At 36.5% G+C, this 19,879-nt stretch overlaps 1 pseudogene; it reads left to right on the forward strand.

Annotated features, from left to right (window-relative positions):
- LOC105725699 (ADP/ATP translocase 2-like) overlaps positions 1-19,632 on the forward strand; it is a 33,232-nt pseudogene extending 13,600 nt beyond the window's left edge.
- Positions 19,633-19,879: the final 247 nt, after the last annotated feature.

A 19,879-nucleotide genomic window follows, 5' to 3' on the forward strand; every position in this document is an offset into this window, starting at 1 on the left:
AGGAGTTTGAGACCAGCCTGAGCAATATGGAGAAACCCCATTTCTACTAAAAATACAAAAATTAGCTGGGAGTGGTGGTGCATGTCTGTAATCCCACCTACTTGGGAGGCTGAGGCAGGAGAATCACTTGAACCCAGGAGGCAGGGGTTGCGGTAAGCAGAGATCGCACCAATGCACTCCAGCCTGGGCACCAAGAGTGAAAACTCTGTCTAAAAAAAAAAAAAAAAAAAAAAAAAAAAAGAATTAGATTTCATCACCATTATGACATCCTTACTGCAAACGATTCCAAAAAATACTATTATATCTCAATGTGATTTATGTTACTCAGTGTATTATTCTGTTCTCAGATGGCTAGGAAGACACACCAGAGACTGGGTAATTTATAAAGGAAAGAGGTTTAATTGTCTCACAGTTCAGCATGGCTGGGGAGGCCTACTGAGCCCTACTATTTTTTGTTCTTATTGCCATGGATGTCTCCAGGATATAGCACAGGAATGCAAGGCCCTAGATGAGACTTGTTAGTCTCTGTAAATTGAGGAGATAGAGCTGAGAATCTGGGGAGACTAAGACAGTTTACATGATGGAATACTGAGAGGAGAAAGTTGCACACAGAGAAAGAGTACTTTGGACAACGGAACACAGTTGAGCTTGAGTTTTCAGCAGATGAGCACATGAATATGGGCAAATAACCTGAGGCTGAGGGGAAAAAAGAGACCTGAAAAGACTAGAGAGCTGGAAACAGTGCCTGTTGCCACCAGTGAGACCAGAGGAACCTTGTGATTCCTGGGACATTTTGTCTTGTTTTAAAGAAGAATCCCCCGCCAAGGGGTCTTGCATCAATGATGGGCAATAATCCTTGACTAAGAACTGTTCAGGTAATACTTAACAAATTTTAAAACAATTGAAAAGGATCAAACTGTTTCCAAGTTGCTGTACTGCGTACAAAAATAAAAATAAAATGCATTCATACCAACAAAAATATTCAGTACCATGCAAGGTACAATTTACAATGTTTGTCATCTATTAAATTATGTCCAGACAGAAAAACCAGTAGAAAATTATGAACCATAATTAGGAGGAAAATAAATTAAAAACTAATCTAGATATGACTCAGACGCAAATCAGAAATTAGCAGATAAACACATAGAAATATTTATTTTAAATGTATTCTGTATGTTTAAAAGGTAAGTGGAGACATAGTCATTATAAAAACTCAAATTGAACTTGTAGAGATATAACTTACAATATGTAATTTAAAAATACTTTGGATGACTTTATTGGCAGAATAAACATTGCGGATGAAACTATGAGTGAACTCAGAGAGCAGAAGAAGTTAGCAAAGTTGGAACTGGGAGAAAAAAGAGAAAACAAAAACAAAATCAACTGAATAATAATGAGCTGTGGAACAAATGAAGCAACCTAAAATACATATAATTGTAGTCCTAAAGAAAGAAAAAATAAAAATATGTATATTATTAAAATTGGTGAGCCATCCTAAAGTCAATAAAAATATTAACTTAAAAGATCCAAGATACTTAATGAACCCAACCATGTGCACACACACAAACATACACACAAATTATTAAGAGCACTGTTATATGTACACCATAATCAAATTGCCCAAAATCAATGATAAATAAAACTCTTAAACCAATCATTGAAAACAGACAAGTCACAGACAAGGAAAAGGCATTATGTTTTTTATTCAAAACACTGCAAACTAGAAGACGGTGGTCCTATATCTTTTATTTTATTATTATTATTTTGTTGTTGGTTGCCGCACCTACTTTAGTAACAACTTAAAAAAAGAACATCTGTCTGGTTATAAATGTCTTTATAAACACAAAGGCTGAAGTCCCAGGCGGGTTTCCGAGGCAGCCCTGAGCATCCCGCAGGCGGCCTGCCGCACTGGGACCACATCACGCCGTTTGCTTAAAGCTAAAACAGTCCAAAGGAGAAAAAGAAAGAACTGGAGAGCCAGCACGTCAAGGGTATTGACAAAAATTCCAGTCAATACGCAGGCAGTTTGCACGGCTGCAGGGAGGTGCGTGGATCCCTGTGCGGAGATCCTCCACGGAACACGGAATCTCGGGCATGTTTAACACCAGCTTGGACAGAGCCCCGTGTCTACGTGGGAGCTGGAGGAAGCAAGGCAGGGAGCAGAAGATCTGACATGGTTCCCTCATAAAAGTGCATTCTTCAAAAACCAAACTATCCTATTCCCTTGTAAATATTAATACAACACAAACAGAGTACATATAGTTGTCAACATGGTATGCAAAGAACTGTCAAGGTGACTTTCTCAAATTAATTAATCCTCTTAAAATGATTTTCTGCAGGAAAGATACTTCAAGTACTAACTGGATTAATTTTGGAAAAAGTGTGACTTCAGGTCAAACACATTTACAAAAGAACAATGATTCACTCAGGAGCTGAAGGCGCAATTTGATCTTAGTGAACTAATCCGGGGGCTGCTTTTGAATGAGCTTTAAAACAATGGATTACATTTTAAAATACAAAATTTGACATCAAGTGTAAATATATCTGTGACTGTAGACACTCGAGATATTGGTTACCTCCTTGTATCCAGCAGCCTACACAAGTCAAGCAAATGGTGCGGTGCTCTTGGAGGTCTCCTCCTCATTGAGACGTAGGTGAAATTGATGGACTTCATTGACAAGAGGCTAAACTGGGCTATTCCACGATCAGGGACGAAATAGACTTTTAGCCTGAAGAAGGACAAGGGATGTGGATGGTGGGGGTGGTTTGAGGGCTGGGGGCCTGTCAGTTTTCATGCAGCCCTGTTGCTGGCTGGAAGAATGGAGGTCTTTTACCTTTGGGATCTAAACACAATTAGAAGAGTGAAGTAAACACTATATAATTTAATTGGATTTGGACTCTGCTAATACAACTAGAGACAAAAGCAAAAAAAATCTGGCTGTCATTGTGCTGCTGTAACTAACTTTCTATAATTTCAGTTCTGGAGATTTTCCTCAAGTGGATCTACTTGGCTTCTCATGGTTCTTCTCACCCCAACCACTCCAGCTGCTAAGATGCTGCAGCACACCTCGGTCCTACATCTTTTAAATCTTGGTAAAAAAATTCAACCTAGAATTCTATACTCAGATAAGATATCTTTACAAAATAAGTTAAAAGACACTATAGACAAACAATGGCTGAAAAAAGTTCATCACTGGGATATTCACACTATATAAAATATTAAAGAAAGCTCTTTGTGGGGGAGAAAAATGATACTAGATGGGAGCATGGATGCACATAAAAGATAGAGAGGAAAGAGACAATATACCTACACAGAAAAATGTACTGGACACTTCTTTTTTTAAGTCACTTCAATCTAATAGAGTGTTTACAAATACTAATTTGTAATTTAGAGTTTCTACCACATGTAAAAATATACTGTATGACAGCAACGACACAAACACTGGGAATAATAAGTACCAAATAGAATAGTATAGTGTTAATGTATGGTTATTTTATGTAAAGTAGAATATTTCCTGAATGTAGAAAACGATAAGGTAAAGATGCAAAGCTAAATAAACCAGTAAAATAACAAAACAAAACGTTGCAGTCTACAAGCCAACATAGCTAAAATGTAATCATAAAAAATTTTGGAAAAATTAAAAAAGGAAGAAAGGATAAAGCGAACAAGAGAAAATAGGTTAAACTTAAATACTACAAGTTGCTATATTTAAAGCTAACATGATTAAATACCACATTAAAAGTACATAGTCTTAATAACACAGTTAATAAATAGGTTGCTAGGTTAGATAAAAAAGAACAGCCCAACAAAATGATGCCTATAAACAAACACACTTTAAAAATAAAGGAAAAAATAAGTTAGAATTAAAGGATGAGAAATAATATTTCAAGCCAACACTAAACAAGAAACACTAAAGAGGCTAAGTTACTATCAGAATGAGAATTTCAGAGCAAAGAATAATGCCAGGCTAAATAAGGTCATTTCATGATAATGAGGTCAATTCAAGAAGAGACTATATTCCTAAATATTTATACCCCTAATAACAAAGCCCTAATAAATATAACACTAATTCATAGAATTAAAGGAGAAATAATCAACTCTATATTCACAGCTGGAGATTTCACACCTCTCTCTCAATAATTGGTGAAATAAATATAAAATTAATAATTATGTCAAAGATATAAAAAGCATGATTAATAAGCTTGACTTGTTGAACATCCCACACAATAGCAGACTATTGTTGAGGTAAGTTAAAGAACACCTTAAAAAATAAAAAATTATACCCTGCTCATTGGTAGAAAGATTCAATATTGTTAAGCTATCGGATCTCCCCAGTTGATCTGTAGTTTTAACACAATCATAATCAAAATCCTCAAAGACATTTTGTACAAACCAATGAGATAATGCTAAAATATATATGGAAATGCAAAAGTCCTAAAATAATCAAAATAACTGAGAAAAAAATGGCAAAGTTGGAAGTCTCACACTACTCAATTTCAAATATTGTTATAAAGTTATAGCAATGGAGACAATGTGATATTGTCAATGTTGTTTAGTAGAACAGATTAGAGAATCTACAAATAAAATTAAATATGCATAAACTACAGATTTTTCACAAAGGTGCAAAAGTAATTCAGTGGACAAAGTATAGTTGTTCAACAAATAAACCTGAAATAGTTATATATTCATATGTAAAAATGAACTTTAGTATATATTTATATGCCATATACAAAAATTAAATAGAGTGTATCATATACCTACATGAAAACCTAAGATGCAAATCTTCTAGCAAAAAAACATTGTGACTTTGGTTTAGGCAAAGTTGCTTAACTAAAACATCAAAAGCATTATTAATAAAGAATCAAATTAAAAAATTAGACAGCATCAAAATAAAAAAACCCTGCTATTTAAAAGACAATGTTAAAAGAATAAAAAGACAAGTCATAGACTGAGAGAAAATGTTTGTTAACCATGTCTCTGTTAAAGTATTTGTATCAGAATAGATGAATAATTATTAAAACTCAATAAAAAATCCACTGAATAGACCATTAAAAATGGACAACAGATTTTAGCATACTATCCTTCACCAAAAAGATGCATTGTTGGCAAATCTGTACATGAAAATATGCCAATATAATCAGCACTTAGGAAATGCAAATTAAATATGTAATGAAATACCACCACACACATTAGAATAACAAAAGTTAAGAAGACTAAGCATTCCAAGCGATATTTGTATGTAAGTGCTCATAGAAACTTTATGATAACCTTAACTGGAAACAACCCAAATGTTAATAAACAAGTGTGTGGGTTAACAATAGTCCTCAGAATTAATATGAATGGAAATTATTCAGTAATGCAAAGGTATGACTTATTGATCCATACTACAACATGGATGAATCTCAAAATAATTTGAATAATGGGAGCCACATGAAGAAACATGTCATTCCCTATGGTTCAATTTATATAATTCCAAGAAGCTATGAAGCAATCTACAGTGACAACAGGCAGAGCAGTGGCTCCCTGGGCAAGTGTGGAGACATGGTCAAAGGGATTAATGAGAAGGATTGCATAATGAAACTTTTGGGACTGATTAATAGTTTTATTACCTTGATCATGTTCAAGATTTCCCGGATGTTTATATATGTCAAAATATATCAAATATACACATCAGATATGTATAATTTCTCATATATTAATTTTCTATGATAACATTGTTAAAAACAAAATAAAAAATTGTAAAAACTAGTATAGGTTTTAGAATGGGTGAATAGAGAGGTTTTTGAAGGATTCCTCTGGGCTCTTTCATTTATTTAATTATGTGATGACTTAATGTACAATAAAAAACTTTAAAAGAAAGTATAGATTATTGCATTAAAAATATGAAACTTGGCCACATATAAAAAGTGAAACTGTGGCTCAAGCCTGTAATCCCAGCACTTTGGGAGGCTGAGGCGAGAAGATCACCTGAGGTCAGGAGTTCAAGACCAGCCTGGCCAACATGGCAAAACCCTGTCTCTACTGAAAATACGAACATTAGCCAAGTGTGGTGGCAGGTGCCTGTAATCCTAGTTCCTTTGGAGGCTGAGGCAGGAGAATCGCTTGAATCCAAGAGACAGAGGTTGCAGTGAGCTGAGATCACGCCACTGCACTCCGGTCTGGGTGACAGAGTGAGCCTCCGCTTCAAAAAAACAAAAAGAAAAAGAAGACAGAAACTGAAAATTAACAAACAAATGAAACTTAAAATACACCAAAATAAATTAAAGATAGAGGTAATATGTTATAATAGAATATAGGTAAATAAATAAAGATTCCATAAGGTAACAATTGCTTTCTAAGATTAAAAGCAAACGGTGAAAAATAATGAAGATTTTAACAGATAAGAATTAAAAATGTTTGCATCTCATAATCATCATAATAAAAATTAAAAGGCAAGTAATGGAATACTAGGAAAAAATATTCAGAAATTAATATATTTTATATAGAAATAGCAATACAGGTAGGTTTATAAGAAATTTAATAACATATAAATTTAAAAATGAGTAAATCAAATCAGTTTTGTTTCAGAAAAGTAACAAAATTAAATGGTTAGTTAATTAACCAGAATGTTCAGCCATACCACTAATAAAGGAAATAAAAATTGAGTTTTTTAGTCTTTAAAAAATAGTATTCACTAATCATTGTTCAAATATTAAAAATAATGACAATGATAAAAATATGAGAGATGGTCACTCATATAATTAGCAATGGAAATGCACACTGGTGCATTCTGTCCAAAAAACAATTTGTCAATCTGCATAAAATGTCTCAAGTTTTTCTCAAATCAATGTAAAACAGCTAATCTCAAATTTTTGATACATATTAACACAAGTATCTCTTAATTTTTATAATAGCAAATTTTTTTTTTTGAGACAGAGTTTTGCTCTTGTTGCCCAGACTGGAGTGCAGTGGTGTGATCCTGGCTCACTGCAACCTCCACCTCCGGGATTCAAGCCATTTTCCTGCCTCAGCCTCCCATGTAGCTGGAATTATATGATCCCATCACCACTCCCTGCTAATTTTTTGTATTTTTAGTAGAGATGGGGTTTCACTATGTTGGCCAGGCTGGTCTCAAACTCCTGACCTCAGGTGATCCACTGGCCTTGGCCTCCCAAAGTGCTGGGATTACAGACCTGAGACACCATGCTCAGCTGCAAACTTTTTAAAACAACATAAAAGTCCAAAAATAGGTATAATATGTGGCAAATATCTTAATATTTTTGAAAAACGATAATATGAGAAATGCCTATGGTTATGTTCAGTAGAAGAAATGAATAAATGTAACTGCATTAATTGCTTGTGATATGAAATTTTTATATTTAAAAAATTGAAGGATAATATGGAGGAATAAAAGTGTTAATTAGATATATTGACTTGCATATTATCTATTATATAGATAAATTTGTTAATGTGTAACAAAGGGGACTGGAAGAATGAATGACAGACTTGCATGATTCCCTGAAATCAAGGAAAGATATTGATCATTGAGACGAATGGAAGAGGGGATTTACAATATGGATTTTGATATTTTACTCTGTATAAGCTGTAAAGTTTAGATTTTTAACAATATGAATGCATTTGTACATTACCTCCATAATATGCAAATACTTCTGTATATGCTGGACTGTCACATCAGTTTGTGTAACCCAGACCTATTTCTTATCTCCAAATTTACTTATAGTTCATGAAGAGATACAAGTAATCACTATACAATATATCTGTTCAATAATTTACAGAGAAATTGTCATTGTGATGCACACACACACTGTGTAGACACACATACACTTGCAGAATAGTTTGGGAACAAATCCATTAGAATGAATTTATTTTGCAAGTAAACTAACATGGTACATTTTGCATATTGTTTACTATATCTATATGTTTCCCTTTAGAGTCAGAGATAATGAAGAAATCCTTTAAAGCAAGTTCTCTTTGAAAAACATTAAGAATATCTTGCTTGAGTTTTTGTTGTTAAGGAGACATAGTATTACTGATAATAATCAAAACCAAGTCATTGAAAATTAATTGGTATGAAATATTTGGCATGGGAATTTTACCTAATTTGAAATTTCAATGGATATTTTGGAAAGTCTTTTTATTGCTGCTATCATTCCATTAACAATTTTCCTTTAATCATTCCATTAACAATTTTTTGAGGGTTGGCACTTGAGCTGTTGCAATCACACCTGCTCAAATATTTATAGCTCTGCATTGTATAAATAAGCTTCAGGTACTTAAAGAGAGAACGCATAAAACTCAGATATTCTGTGAGGAAAGGGTTATTATTGCCATGTAATAGTAATGTGTAACATGTTTCATATTGACGTTTGTGGTTTTCTTCCTTAACATTTATTTACTCTATGCCCCTGTGGTTTACCCTCTCAAATTCAGTGCAGGAGAATCACATTACCATTTGCTTGTCAGTCTTGAGCCTGGGGCCTCTGGAAGTAGGCAGATCTTGTTCTAGGCTGGGAGCCCAGTGGGACCTGGTTGGAGGAAAGTGAGACTCACTGACTTTGAGGTGCCCTGAGGCTCCTCAGAGATGACTCTGCTATGGGACACAAAGCTACCTAGCCACCAGGAAAAGGCCAAGGGACATATGGGGCCAGTCCCTGTGCTTAGCTGAACCAAGATTCCCTGCCTAATGGGTATACTAAGGGACTTGGTGGGGAGATCATGATTATCTCAGTAATAATCGCCTCCTGAATTATATGTGCATGAAATAAACTCTGTCAAAGTCCAAAAGTACTTCAGAGTTGCTAAGTTTGTAACTTTGAGGAAGATGCTCAGCCCTCTGAGAATCTGCCCTCACCTGCCAAAGGAAGCTAATGATACCTGCCCTACCCTCTTCTCTAATGTGCAGCAGTGCTCTAGCTCATTAATTAAGCAGATATGAATTGTGGCTTAATATGTTCCCTGATTCCATGAAAGGCAGCAAGGTCACAAACATGAATAAAACATATCCCTACTCAACAGTGGCTCACAGTCTGTCAGGGAGACAAATAGGTAAGTAACTCATAGTGCCAGAGAATGGGGGTGCCATGATAAAACTACAGCTATATGTGATGTGAGGCTTAAATGAAGAAACAACGTGGTTATGAGAGGGAGGAGTATGTGCAAAGGCTTTACAGAACGGATGAGGTTTTAGAGTCATTTTGAGAAATGAGTAGGAGTTTGCCATTGAGAAGAGCTGAAGGACATTGCACAGGGTGAAGAACATCAGAAAAGATGAAGTGATGTAAAGAAGAAAGGCACATGGAGAAGATGTGCTTTGCTTGATCATTTTACTGGTTCCTTGTTATCTGCAACCTGGCTTACATGTGCAAGGTGACATCATTATCGATACAACATTGAAATTATTTAAGAGCAGAATTCATCTCTGCACCCTACGATGCAGATGACTCAACTACTGGTCTGGTCTTCCTGGCTTCTTTTCCCCTGTTATTTCACTTAATTGTATTCTTATCAAAGTTAACAAATGCACCTAGTTTTAAAAAGTCAAGTAGTACCATAAGTCTTAAAACGCTCTACTCCCTGCTCTCATTCTCTAAAGGTAACTACTTCTATTACAGCTATTGTTTCTGATATTTCTAAATAATGTATTCATACTGTTTGTTTCACTTTGATACATTGTATCTATTAACTTCTCAATATGAAAAATATAACTTTGGCCCTGTTTCCTCATCACTCACCATATACATTTGCTAACCCTATGCATCCAAGAGAAATTTTTGTATCTCATATGTGACAATTATTGCTTAAGTAATTCTTTATACATATAAATTATGACTAAATAAATATTCTTCAATACTAAGCCTGTGTGTTGCTGTATATTACGATGAATCATTTCCTTGTTGTGTGATGCTACTTATTTTCTCATTTCCAAATTGTCTTGATCATTTTGGCTTATTTTGGCTTAGTTTTCTATGTATTTATCCTTAATTATTCCCGACACAAATATCTAACAAAAGCATGAAGCTCCTTTCAATAGAGAAAAACACATAAGGTAAACATTCAGTCTTTTTCTTCATCTATTTTTTAGTGGGGAAAGACACAAATCTTCCTATTTCAATTTGTAGTGATTACTCATTACCCCTTCTTAAACCCTGTTTAAATAATGTACTTTAGTATTTTCTTATTTTTTTATAGTTGATTTGAAGTTCAGGGGTACATGGGCAGGTTTTCTATACAGGTAAACTTGTGTCACAGGATTTGTTGTGCAGATTATTTTATCAGCCACTTATTAAACCTAGTACTCATTAGTTATTTTTCTTGATCCTCTCACTTCTCCCACCCTGCACCCTCCAATAGCCCCATTGTAGTTCCCCTCTATATGTTCCTGTGTTCTCATCATTTATACGTTTCCACTTATAAGGGATAATTTGTGATTATTTGTTTTTCTGTCTCTGCATTAGTTTGCTAAAAATAATGGCCTCCAGCTCCATCCACATTCCTGCAAAGATCATGATCTCATTCTTATTTATGGCTCTATAGTGTTCCAAGGTGTATATGTATCACATTTTCTTTATCCAGTCGATTATTGATGGGCATTTAGGTTGATTTCATTTCTTTTGCTATTGTCGATAGTGCTGCAATGATCATACATGTGCATGTGTCTTTATAATAGAAGGATTTATGTTCTTTGGGTATATACCAGATAATGAGATTGCTTGGTGAAATGGTATTCGATAGGGTTTGGCTTTGTGACTCCACCCAAATGTCATATTGAATCTTGATTCCAAGTTGGAGGTGGGGTCTAATGGGGGTTGTTTCTAATGATCTCGCACTATTCTCCTAGTGTTGTCTTGTGAGAGAGTTCTCATGAGATCTGGTTGTTTAAAAGTGTGAAGCACCTCCCCACTTTGCTCTCTTCCTCCCACTCCACCATGTGAAGAAACTGCTTGCTTCACCCTTCCGGCAGGATAGTAAGTTTCCTGAGGCTTCCCCAACCATGCTTCCTCTACAGCCTGCAGAACTGTGACTCAATTAAACCTATTTTCTTCATAAATCAGTCTCAGACAGTTTTTATAGCAGTGCAAGAACAAACAAATATGGTATTTCTGTTTTTACCTCGTTGGGGAATCACCACACTATCTTCCAGAATGGTTGAACTAGTTCACACTCCCACCAACAGTGTATAAATGTTCCTTTTCTCTGAAATGTCACAAGCATCTGTTACTTTTTGACTCTTTAATAATAGCTATTCTGACTAGTGTGCGATAGTATCTGATTATGATTTTGATTTTCATTTCCCTAATGATCAGTGATGTTGAGCTTTTTTTTGTCATCTGATTGTTGGTCACATGTATGTCTTCTTTTAAAAGGTGACTGTTCATGTCCTTTGCCCACTTATAATGAGATTATTTTTCTTTTGTGAATTTGTTTAAGCTTCTTAAACAAATGCTGGATGGTAGACCTTTGTCAGATGCATAGTTTGCTAAAGTTTCTTTTTCTGTAGGTTGTCTGTTCACTCTGTTAAAAAAAAAAATTTTAAAACTATCTTTTTTTTTTCCTGTGTAGAATCTCTTTAATTTAATTAAACCTCATTAGTCAATATTTGCTTTTGTTAAAATTGCTTTTTGTGATTTCATCATGAAATCTTTTCCCATTCCTATGTTCACAATGATATTGCCTAGGTTGTCTTTCAAAAACTTTTAAGTTTGAGTTTTTAATCCATCTTGAGGTAATTTTTGTGTATCATGTGGGAAAGGGGTCCAGTTTTGATCTTCTGCATGTGACTAGCCCGTTATCCCAGCACCATTTATTGAATAGGGAATCCATTCCCCATTGCTTGTTTTTGTCAGGTTTGATGAAGATCAGATGGTTGTAAGTGTGTGGTCTTATTTCTGGGTCCTCTGTTCTGTTCCATTTGTCTACATGTCTGTTTTAGTACTAGTACCATGCTGTTTTGTTACTACAGCCCTGTGGTATAGTTTAAAGTGAGGTAACGTGAAGCTACTAGCTTTGTTCTTTTTATTCAGGATTGCCTTAGGTATTCAAACTCTTTTCTGGTTCTATAATAATTTAAAAATAGTTTTTTCTAGTTCAGTGAAAAATGTCAATGGTAGTTTAATAGGGATAGTGTTGCATCTATAATTTACTTTGGGTAGAATAGTCATTTTAAGTATATCGACTCTTTATATCCTTGAGCATGGAAAGCTTTTCCATTTGTTTGTGTCATATCTGATTTCTTTGAGCCATGTTTTGTAGTAGTTCTCTTTGTAGAGATCTTTCACCTCCCTGATTAGCTGTATTTCTAGGTGTTTTATTCCTTTTTGATAATTGTAAAGGGGATTGTATTCCTGATTTGGCTCTTGGCTTGACTACTGCTGTTGTATAGGAATGTTAGTTATTTTTGGAAATTAATTTAGTATCCCGAGACTTTGCTGAAAATGCTTATCAGCTTAAGGAGCTTTTTGGCTTAGACTATAGGATTTCCTGATATAAGATTATGTTCTCTGCAAACAGGAATACTTTGACTTCCTCTTTTTTCTATTTGGATGCCCTTTGTTTCTTTTTCTTGCTTTATTTCCCTAGACAAGACTCAAATAATATGTTGAATAGAAGTGGTGAGAGAGATCATCCTTGTTTGTGCCAATTTTCAAAGGGAATGCTTCCAGCTTTTGCACATTCAGTATGATGTTGGCTGTGGGTTTGTCACAGATGGGTCTTATTATTTTCAGCCATGTTCCTTCAATACCTAGTTTATTGAGAGTTTTTAGCATGAAGGAGTGTTGAATTTTATTGAAAGACTTCTCTACATCTATTGAGATAATTATGTGTGTTTTTGTCTGTAGTTCTCTTTATGTGATGAATCACATGTATTGATTTGTGTACATTGTACCAACCTTGCATCCTAGTGATGAAGCCAACTTGATCATGTTGGGTATGTTTTTTTGATGTGCTACTGGATTTGGTTTGCCAGTGCTTTGTTGCATCAATGTTCATTAAGGATATTGGCCTGAAGGTTTCTATTTTTGTTGTTATTGTGTCTCTACAAGGTTTTGTTACAAGGATGATGCTGGCCTCATAGGATAAGTTAGAAAGGAATCCCACCTTCTCAATTTTTTTGAATAGTTTAAGCAGACATGGTATCGACCCTTCTTTGTACATCTGGTAGAATTCAGCTATGATTCCTGGGCTTTCTTTTGCTTGGTAAGCTATTCATTACTGACCTAATGTCAGAGTTCATTTCTGGTCTGTTCAGAGATTCAATTTCTTCCCAGTTAGGTCTTGAGAGGGTGATAGATCCAGGAATGTATTCATTTTTTTCTACATGCTTAGTTTATGTGCATAGAGGTATTCATAATATTTTTCAATGATTGTTTGTATGTCTGTGGGGTTAATGGTAATATCCCCCTTGTTGTCCTTGATTGTATTTATTTGACTTGTCTTTCTGTTCTTTTTTTAGTTAATCTAGCTAGTGGTCTATGTATTTGATTAATTTTTTTCAAAAACCAGCTACTGGATTTGCTGATCTTTAAATGTTTTTTGTGCCTTAATCTCCTTAAGTTCAGCTCTATTTTGGTTATTTCTTGTCTTCTGCTAACTTTGGTACTGTTTGTTCTTGGTTCTCTTGTTATTTTAGTTGTAATGTTAAGTTTCTAATCTGAGATTTTTTTTTTTTTTTTTAATGTGGGTATTTAGTCCTATAAATTTCCCTCTTAACACTGTCTTACCTGTGTCCCAGAGAGTCTGGTATGTTGTATCTTTGCTCATATTAATTTCAAAGAACTTCTTGATTTCTGCCTTAATTTCATTATTTACCCAAAAGTCATTCAGGGGCAGGTTATTCAATTTCCATGTAATTGTATGGTTTTGAGTTAATCTCTTAGTCTTGATTTCTAATATGATTGGGCTGTAGTCTGAGATCATTTGTAATAATTTTAGTTCTTTTGCATTGGCTCTAGAGTGTTATACTTCCATTTATGTTGCTGATTTTAGAGTATGTACCATGTGGTGATGAGAAGAATGTATATTTTTGGGATTTTCTTGGAGTGGTGGTGATTTCTGTAGAAGTCTATCAGGTCTATTTGATCCAGTGTGGAGTTTGGGTCCTGAATATCTTTGTTAATTTTTTGTCTCAGTAACCTGTCTAATATTGCCAGAGGAGTGTTAAAATCTCCCAACATTATGTATTGGAGTCTAAGTATCTTTGAAGGTCTCTAAGAACTTGCTCTATGAATCCAGGTCCTCCTGTGTTGGGTGCATATACATTTAGGATAGTTAGATTTTCTTATTGAATTGAACATGTTACCATTATGTAATACCTTTCTTTAAGATCTTTATTGCTTTAAAGTCTGTTTTATCTGGAACTACTATAACAACCCCTGTTTTATTCTGTTTTCCATTTGCTTGGTAGGTTTTTTCCTCCATCCTTTTATTTTGAGCCTATGTGTTTTATTGCATGTGAGATGCTTCTCTTGAAGGCAGCATACCAGTGGGTCTTGGTTCTTTATTCAGCTTGCCAGTGTGTCTTTTAATTGAAGCATTTAGCCCATTTACATTCAAGGTTAGTATTGATATATATTGAGTTGATCCTGTGGTCATGATGGTGACTGGTTTTTTTGCAGATTTTTTATGTGGTTGCTTTTTAGTGTCACTGGTCTGTGTACTGCAGAGTGTTTTTGTAGTGGCTCATAAAACATCTTTGCTTTCCATATTTAATTCTTCCTTCAGGATATCTCGTATGGCATGTCTGGTGGCAACAAATTCCGTCAGCATTTGTTTTTGTAAAAAGGATCTTATTTGTCCTTCACTTGTAAAGCTTAGTTTGGCCAAATATGAAATTCTGGATTGAAATTTTTTTAAGAATATTAAATATGGGCCTCTAATCTTTTCTGCCTTGTGAAGTTTCTTCTGATAGGTCTACTTTTAGTCTGTTGCACTTCTATTTGTAGGTAATCTGACCTTGCTCTCTAGTTACCTTTAACAGTTTTTCTTTCATTTTGACCTTGGAGAATCTGGTAACCGTGGGTCTTGGGGATGAACTTCTTGTGAAGTATCTTACTAGGTTTTTTGCATTTCCTGAGTTTGACTGTTGGCCTGTCTAGGCAAGTTCAGGAAGTTCTCACAGATGATATCCTGAAATATGTTTTCCAAGTTGGTTCCACTCTCCCTATCTCTTTCAGTGATACAAATGCATTGTAGACTTGGTCTCTTTACATAATCAAATATTTCCTGGAACTTTTGTTCATTTTTTTTCATTTTTTTCTTTATTATTGTCTGACTGTCTTATCTCAGAAAGTCAGTCTTTAAGCTCTGAGATTCTTTTTTCTGCTTATCTATTCTGCTATTAGCACTTGTGACTGTATTATTACGTTCTATTAGTGTGTTTTTCAGCTCCATCAGATCAGTTACGTTCTTTCCTATATCGGCTCTTTTTGTCTGTCACCTCTTGCATTGTTTTATTATGATTATTAGCTTTCTTAGATTGGGTTTCAACATACTCTTGTAGCTCAATGATCTTTTTTCCTATCCTTATTCCGAATTCTATTTCTGTCAGTTTAGCCATCTCAGCCTTGTTTAGAACCCTTGCTGGACAGCTAAAATGATCATCTGGAGGAAAGAAGGCACACTGTTCTAGTTTTCAGGTTTCTTGCACTGATTCTCATCTTTGTGGGCTTACCTACCTTCAATCTTTGAAGTTGTTGGTCTTTGGGCTTTTCTTTTCTTTTATCCTATTTGATGACCTGAGGGTTAAATTTTGATGTACAGTAGATTCAGCTAAATGGCTTCGTTTCCGAAAGATTTTATGGGGCAAACACAAAACTCCCAAATCCTGGACTGGGTGCTCTAACTCTAGGGGATGCGTATTGGGCCCCAATTTTGTTTCTCTGACTCCTCAAGTCTAAGAATCCACTGCACTGGGATGGCCAAGGTGCAGCAGCTGTGGCAGAGTGCTTGTGGGGCCTGGGTGCCTGGTTCCTGGGGGCATTCACGATGGTGGTGGAGGCAATGCAGCTTGGCAGGGAGCAGGGGCCAAACTACTGGGGATTGTCTCTGCAGTCATGCTGAAGGTAGTGTTGGTTTAAAGTGGGGAACTTGTGGGCACAGGACTGGGTGGCTTCTCCGTGCCCCACAAGCAGGAGTGATTGCACAGGGTGGGGGAGTATCTGCTGTTCTCTGTGCAGTGATAGGACAAGGGCTGGGCACCAGTGTGGGCAGGGCTGGCTGGCTCTGTGCCTGCCAAAGCTCTGTCTGAAATGGTGGTTGATAGCGGGAGGGAAGGCAGACTACACTTCTGCTGCTGGTAGTGCAAGAAAGGCTAAACTCATCCATGTAGACACACATCAGCAAGAGTGATTTGGGTAGATTCTGTGGGCCTGGGGGAAGCTGCAATATGGGTAGCGAGTGGTTGGGCTGATTTGTGGCCTCTATGGCCACACAGTCTTGGTCAGGCACAATCCACTAGCACAGAAGCCATGGTGCAGGTCCCTAGCACACCTGAGACTGCCCTGCAAACAGGTGTGGCCAGGCTGGGGCCCCAGGAGAGGCCAGCAGACCAAGGGCTGCTCAAGTCAGCTTAGCCCTGTCTGATGTGCAAGACCTGCAGAGATCAGGTCTGACAGTTGCCCTAAAGCTAAAGTCTCCAATGGGAGTGAGTCAAACCTAAAATGGATGTCCCTGGCCATGATCTGCTAGACAATCCCACACCAAACCCTCTGGGGTCCAAATCAGCTGGATTGCTGCCCCTACTACTTCTCTAAGCAGCTCTCTCTGCCAATTTGTGGGCTCATGGTGGTCAAGGGACTTCCTCTTGCTGGGGTTCCAGAGGCTTATGGTGAGAGGCAGTTATTCCTCATTAGTTCAATTCACCTGTTCTTCCAGAGCCAGGAATGAGTCCTGGTATGAGTAGGCCATACAAGGTTCCCAGATTTCTTTGCCTTGAGTCAAGATTCTGTGTCCTCTCTCCATCCACCCTCAGTGTTTTCCTTCTGAAGATCTGTTTGGAGCATGCTAGTTGTCTCAGTCCCTGGGTAGGAGCTGTTCCACCTGGCTTTATCAGTTGTCCATCTTGTTTTCCCCTATTTCAGCATTTTTATTATATCAAATGCCTGGTTTCTTGGATCCTATAACTTCCTATTTCTTGGTTGAATCCTGCAATGGTTAATTTTAGTTGTCAGCTCAACTGGATTAAAGAATACCTGGAGAAGTGTTAGAGCAGTTCTGGCTGTGTCTGTGAGGTTATTTTCAGAGGTGAAAGGTGAAAGACTGAGCAAGGAATATCTGCCCTCATTGTGGCTGGGCATTATCTAATCAACTAGGGTCTGGGATGAAACAAAAAAAGCAAAGAAATTAAAGATGTTTTTTTCTCTGTCTCTTTTGAACCTGGAACACTCTTTTCCTATGTTTAGACAACAGAACTTCTGGCTTTTGCACCTTTAGATTTCAAAACTTATACTGATCCCTTGAGTTTTCAGGCCTGTGGTCTTGGAATTATAACATTCATTTCTATGGTTCAGGGGCTTTTGGGCTTGAACTGTACCACTACTGGCTTGGACTTGGGCACTACCAGCAGCCCAGGTTCTCAAGCTTGCAGGCAACCTTTTATGGGATTCCTCAGCCTCCATAACTGTATAAGTAAATTATTCTAATAATTTGTCTTTCATATATCCATATATCTATATGTCTATATTTCTCTTATTGATTCTGTTCTTCGGATAACCTTAAATAATAAGGTGTGTTGTGTAAAAACAAAAACAAAAACAAATGTTGTGTATAACAATAGAGATAAAAGAGAGAGAGAGTCAGTGAATTCGTTCTGGTGGATCCAATTGTTTCTCAAGTCCAGCTAGATGCATGTCCTTTATATTATTCATTATTTTTCCTTCCTAAGCCATCTATTTCTTATTCAATTAAATAAGCTGTAGAACTTTCTGTTTACCTGAATTATTTGAGTTTTGTTTCTAGAATTTGGTAAAGAAGGATTCCTGATGTACATTCCCTGAGACTACTATCTGTTTTGTAAAATGTGATGCCAGTAATACAATTATGATGAATGAATTGATAAAACACCTTATGTGAAACACATAGCATAGTACCTAATGCTCGCCGGTTGCTAATTTCCTTTACTACTTTCCATTTCAAAAATTTATCCAATAAAATATAATCTCAAACTAATGTGCTTGTTATTAATCTCAACAGAAGTGTCAAGAGTCATGAATAAGAAAATATACATAGCATTTTGTTATAGCAGAAATAAAAGATTTTAGAGAAATGGTGTGTTAACCTAAGTTCATAACTTTCTAATTTGTGATGTGGAGCAATTTGCTTAACAATTCTGTGTCTCAATTCTCTCATTCATAAAGAAGAAATGCTGGTTATCATTTCAAATGACTGATGTGAGATGTAAATGAGAAGGCAAATGTAGGAAGTACTTAAATGATTTTACTCTCCTATTCTCCCTGAAACTTCACATCTATTCGTACATAGAATATAATTCCAACTGTGATTTGAAGTCCGTGAATATAATTTGATAGTGTGATTCATGGTGTCTGACATGAAGTTGATATAACGTATCTTCAGATGAAAAAACCAATCATCAAAAAGAAAGAAAAACTTAGAAGCTATGATATAATCCACCTCTATTCTATTTTAATAATAGAAGAAGAATAATTTGCCCACAGCCCCAGAGTCAAAGCCGGTTCCCAGACCAGTCCTGTACTGCAGTAGCCTGCCTCCTCTTTCCTTTCAACATAACAGATGCCGCTGTGTCCTTCGCCAAGGACTTCCTGGCAGGTGAAGTGGCCGCAGCCATTTCCAAGATGGCGGTAGTGCCCATCGAGTGGGTCAAGCTGCTGCTGCAGGTGCAGCATGCCAGCAAGCAGATCACTGCAGATAAACAATACAAGGGCATTATAGACTGCATGGTCCATATTCCCCAGGAGCAGGGAGTCCTGTCCTTCTGGCGCAGTAACCTGGCCAATGTCATCAGATATTTCTCCATCCAGGTTCTTAACTTCCCCTTCAAAGATAAATACAAGCAGATCTTCTTGGGTGGTGTGGACAAGAGGACCCAGTTTTGGCGCTACTTTCCTGGGAATCTGGCATCAGGTGGTGCTGCTGGGGCTACATCCTTGTGTTGTGTGTACCCTCTTGATTTTGCCCGTACCTGTCTAGCAGCAGATGTAGGTAAAGCTGGAGCTGAAAGGGAATTCCAAGGCCTCGGTGACTGCCTGGTTAAGATCTACAAATCTGATGGGATGAAGGGACTGTACCAAGGTTTTAACATATCTGTGCAGGGTATTATCATCTACCAAGCTGTCTACTTTGGTATCTATGACACTGCAAAGGGACTGCTTATGGATCCCAGGAACATTCACATTGTCATCAGCTGGATGATCGCACAGTGTCACTGCCATTGCAGGGTTGACTTCCTATCCATTTGAAACTGTTTGGTGCCACATAATGATGCAGTCGGGGTTCAAAGGAACTGACATCATGTACACAGGCATGCATGACTGCTGGAGGAAGATTGCTCGTGATGAAGGAGGCAAAGTTTTTTCAAGGGTGCATGGTCCATTGTTCTCAGAGGCATGGGTGGTGCTTTTGTGCTTGTCTTGTACGATGAAATCAAGAAGTACATATAAGTTATTTCCTAGGAATTTCCCCCCTGTGAACAGACATGTTGTATTATATGACGTATCTTGAGCATTCTCGACAGACTCTTGGCTGTCAATTGATCAGTGGCAACTATTTACTGGTTGAAAATGGGAAGCAATAATATTCATCTGATCAGTTTTCTCTTAAAGCCATTTCCATGATGATGATGATGGGACTCAATTATATATTTTATTTCAGTCACTCCTGGTAAATAACAAATTTGGAGAAATAAAA

The sequence above is a fragment of the Aotus nancymaae genome, unplaced genomic scaffold, assembly GCF_030222135.1.
Source record: "Aotus nancymaae isolate 86718 unplaced genomic scaffold, 86718_ANA_hifiasm-v0.15.2.pri h1tg000006l, whole genome shotgun sequence".
NCBI lineage: Eukaryota > Metazoa > Chordata > Mammalia > Primates > Aotidae > Aotus > Aotus nancymaae.